The sequence below is a fragment of the Protopterus annectens genome, chromosome 1.part2 (assembly GCF_019279795.1).
Source record: "Protopterus annectens isolate FY-2018-M chromosome 1.part2, PAN1.0, whole genome shotgun sequence".
NCBI classification, from domain to species: domain Eukaryota; kingdom Metazoa; phylum Chordata; order Ceratodontiformes; family Protopteridae; genus Protopterus; species Protopterus annectens.
In genome coordinates, this window is record NC_056727.1 from 65,062,578 (window position 1) to 65,067,577 (window position 5,000).

Genomic DNA, 5,000 nt, shown 5'->3' on the forward strand with positions numbered 1-5,000 from the left:
CTTTTTATGGTTATGCCAGAACCTGCAGCTCTCGAAACATTTTCAGTGGCATCAGGTGCATGGGGTCATTTGAAGGGGACTCATGTGAGGTCACTGTTTTCTTGTCATCCACAGACATGAACCCTGAAAACGATTTGGACTGTCCCTTAGTCATATCTTTCTGGAACGTAGACATGTGCTAAATAGTTCAGTGACCTCAGGGCGAAGGTTGCTAAAAGTAAATTCCCTTCCTAAATCTATCCAAAGCCCTAGATTCTCTGTTGAGGGAAGGAGAAGTTCCTCTCTGTGAACTTTCTTAGTAGCTGCCACTACTACCATGGCATCTGTTGCAGGGCCTAATTCCAATAAGGACAGTTTTCAGGAGCCATAAGGTACTTATCAGGTCTCTTGGGGATTAGTTCCAAAACCTCTCTTGGGGATTAGTTCCATGCCCTGGTTCCTGGCTACTTCCATGCCCATCAAGAGATCAAATCCACAATCTTATCAGTGGGGGAGACAAGTTTCAAAAAGAAGTAACGCAGACAGTTTCAAAAGCCTTAAAGAACACAGATTACTCTTGAGATGGGGTTTTGGAAGGCCACTCTCCTTTCTGTCTCAGTTGTTCAAGGAACTCTGCAAATGAGATGCCCTCAGGAGTGGTGATCTGGGGGATCTCTCCCCTTCATCGAAACCAGTGTCTTCAGTGAGTGACTCTCTGGGTGAGTCAACGTACTTCCTCTTACATGTGTGCTTCGAAGGGACCTCAACTGGGAGATTTTCTGAACAGGACTTGGAAGACTGAGGAGTATCCTGAATACAGATAGCCACAAGGTAAGTAGGAAACGACTGTCCTGATGGGATAGATTGAGCAGGCTCAGAACCCAGTTCTATTTGCTGAGAGGTGGAGGATCAAAGAGGGGATGAGAAGTTTGTCCATCAACACTGCAGGCAGCTCTCTTAACTGCTTTGGAAGTGGAAACAGAGGTAGAACCCAAGACCACCTCAATAAGAGCTGAGGTGACCACAGCAGGATGAACCAAGGAAACACCCTAGCCCTGCTCTGAGATGGATGTAGGAACCTTGCTATCTAAACACCGAGGCTCTGACAGGTAGGGACGGCTCAGAAAACTTTGGATTCAAACACCTACCCCTGGATCCAGAGCAGAAGCTTCAGCTCTGAGATCCATCCAAATCTGAAATGGTTGTAATAGGTGGGATCAGGGAAGATGACAGAGTTGAAGATACAAAATCTTCAGATACAACACCAAAGACTCTAGGGGAAAATCTTGGACCCTGAGTGCCCAAAGCCAGAAGTTGGACTGGAGTAGGAGTAGCCAAATGCAATGGGAAAGGTCCAAAGCTCATGGGTCCAATGGAAGATGAAGTTTTGGAAACCCCTAGTTGAATTTGGGTCCTGAGAAACTTCCTCATCATTCTAGTCAGCCTCTGTTAAGCTACTGGTAAACTTCAGGGATCTTAAAGAAGGAGGGGTATAGGTTTGGCATAATTGTCAAGGTCTTAACCTCAAACACAAAGTACAGGATTTGATTCTGATCTTAAGTTACTGGCTAGACTTAAAATGGCACTTCAGGACAGTTAGCCTAATATTTACCTATGAACCTTATGAAAGTGGCCCAGATGACCTTTATACTTGTCTTTCCTGTAGGAACCAGACCTTTAATACTGGTCTTTCCTGTAGGAACCAAGAAAGCAGTGTAGAAGAGACTGGTTCCCGGGAAAACCACGGCTACAGTACAGGCAGAGTTTTGGATCTTATCAAGGATGGATCTGAGGGAGCAGTAGGATCCCAAGATTTAAGTCATTTGGTGGCCAGAGCTGAAGACTGAACTGAATGAGGACTGTGATCAGGGGACGTCTTCCTCATTTCTTTGCCCTTTTCCCTGGGCTTATTGCTCTTCTCCCCTGTGTGTCTACCCAATGTTTTTTACCAAATGGCGAGGCTCCAGAAACAGATTTAAATGAATCTCCTGCAGGTGCAGGGAAAAGAACCATCAACTCTAATTTATTCTGATTCTCAATAACAGCCCGATGACCAAAGGCTGTACAAATTGAAAAGTCCTCATCCAAATATGCAGCACCTAAAACAACAGACACTTTTGGTGAGCATCTGAGTTGGGAATTTTGTGGCTAAATGCCATACATTTCTTAAAAGCCTGTGGGTTTGTCTGACATGACAAAAAAGAAATGCAATAAGAGAACAGCAACAAGAACAACAAAAGAAAAAAGGCTACCAAAAAGGTATTAACAACTACTAACATTGGTATTAATGACACCAGCCAAAGGAATAGAGAAGAAGAAAAGGAAAGCAAAGGTCCGAAGAAAGCAAGAAGACTTTCTTTTTACTTCTTTTGGCTGCTCCCATTAGGGGTCGCCACAGCGGATCATGTTCTTCCTGTCCTCTGCATCTTGCTCTGTCACACCAACCACCTGCATTGTCCTCTCTCACCACATCCATAAACCTTCTTAGGCCTCCCTATTTTCCTGTTACCTGGCAGCTTCATCCTTAGCATCCTTTTCCCAATATACTATACATCCCTCCTCAGCACATGTCCAAACCAATGTAATCTTGCCTCTCTGGCTTTGTCTCCAAACCTTCCAACCTGGCTGACCCTCTAATATACTTATTCCTAATCCTGTCCATCCTTGTCAGACCCAGTGCAAATCTTAACATCTTCAACCTCTGCCATGTCAAGCTCTGACTCCTGCCTTTTTGTCAATGCCACTGTCTCCAACCCATATGACATAGCTGGTCTCACTACCCTCTTGTAGAACTTCCCTTTCACTCTTACTGGTACTCATCTGTCACAAATCACTCATGACACTCTTCTCCACCCACTCCATCCTGCCTGTACTCTCTTCTTCAACTCTCTTCACACTCACCATTACTCTGAACTGTTGATCCCAAGTACTTAAACTCTTCCACCAAGACTTTCTTTTTACTAATTAAACTTATTTTATTTTTTAAGGGTAAGGGAAAAAAAAGAAAAAAAGGATATCCAATTGAAATAGAGAAACCAGGAAAAGGAATCTTCTTAATACAAGGAATCAAAAAGTAAAAAGAAACTTAGCTGGGGCAAGCCCAAGGTAGTGAATCATATATGAACTCAATGAGCAGCAAACAAAACCTGGGATAACGCTGGACAGAGGAGGGGATTATGGATAAAGAAGGGAGCCTGAGCAGTGGATCTTAAAGTCTGAAGTAGCTGAACTCAGATCTGAGGCTGCATCTAAAGACTCATCAGTTGAGGAATTGATGGAAAAGACAACATTAGATCAATTGTTAAAAAGAAAGAAAACATATTAATATAAATAATGCATGGGCATGACAAACGTTAATATGGTTTGTTTTGCTTTTCTATTAATGTATGTGTGTGCATGTCTTACATGATAATTTAATAAAGATCTGGTGTATATTTAATTTTTCCACCTAAAAAAGCTGTCACTGTTTCACTTTTTAGTACACTGAAAGACATTATATTTGTTCAAATGAAAGTTTTGAACTAAGGAAAAAATAATCAAGTACACTGACACTCTTAACCCATTCATGTCTTGGGCACTGATCATGCTGTGCTCCACTCCAAGCCTGCAGCGCTAATTATGTGGACTGCCTAGTCTCAGTCAAGCCTATAGCACTTGAAAGGCAGACCACACTCAGCATCACTGTTACAATGTTACTTAATCATGGCACTGAATATGAAGTGTTCAATGCTGCTAAGTAGCCTAACTGAGACAAAATTATTTGCACAGGTAGTGCAAAAAATGTTAAACTTGTTTAATTTAAATGAGTTTTCTCATATTTAAGTAAAACCACAGCTCAGACTGTCAGGAAATTTCAGTCTAGCCAGCTAGCACACAGGAGTGTTGCCATATGCACATGAATTAAGCTGTTGTGCTATTCCTCTTATATTATGAGTGTTTAATAAAGCACCCTCTGTTCTACACTAGACATAGAGACAGACAGGAATGATTAGGTAATTACTGGCTTCTAAAACAATTTACTGTGTGGCATACTCCTTTTGCAGCAAATTCTTTTGTGGTTCTAGCTAAATTTATTCAGAATAGTTGAATAGTGAGAATACCACCATCTTCAATAAATTAATACAACAGCAGCACGTCAGAAATCTTTGAAAACAACATTACTACATTAAATGAATAAAAGTACATTGCTCTTAAGCTTCTGAAGATCTTACAAACGCAAGGAGTAAATATTTGGCAGTCTGATGTATTGAATTAAAAGGTTTAGTGTACATTAAATGTTATGAACATCAACCTCTGCTCAGCTAATCTAACCAAAAGAAATACCATACAGTAGCCAAAAGGATTGTAATGGCCCACTTCTTGTTTCACAGCATGTCTGTACAATGTCAGGGGTTTGTTTCATCTTTTCAACTTGCCTCATTGAGCAGATCTCATAAAGTAACAAACAAAAAAGCATAGTTCTGAATACTTGCAACATTCAGACAGTAGGAGCTGCCGGCAGATGGGAGTCCATTAGTAGACAGTATTCTGCAAAATATTGCAGGTTTTCATTCCAAATTACATATTACTTCAGAGAGAGAGATATGCAAGGTAAAGATGCAACTGCAACCACATTTAAAATATGACAGCAGCAAGGTTCTATGTACTGGCATATTTCAAACACACAGAATGACTTAAAAACTGAGAGAGGCAAACCCACTCATCATTCTACAAAAGTACAGAAACAACTAAAGTGAGGTATGTCTTCAAAGGATAAACACAATGTCAACTTTTGTTGCATTTCTCCTTCATACACACACACAGACACCCCAAAATGAAATTAAGGTAACGCTGATTACTTTTGAAATGGTCAGCTGTAACAAAAGACACGCCAGTTATTCAAATGCATTCTATGTATGTAACGGTCATAGTGGAAAGGAACCATTTTAGTTTGCAGCATTTTTTAAATTCACGTAAACAAACATGCAGGTTTTTAGTACTAAATGGAGAATGAGTTTATTGGCTTAAAGTCATTTATTTGT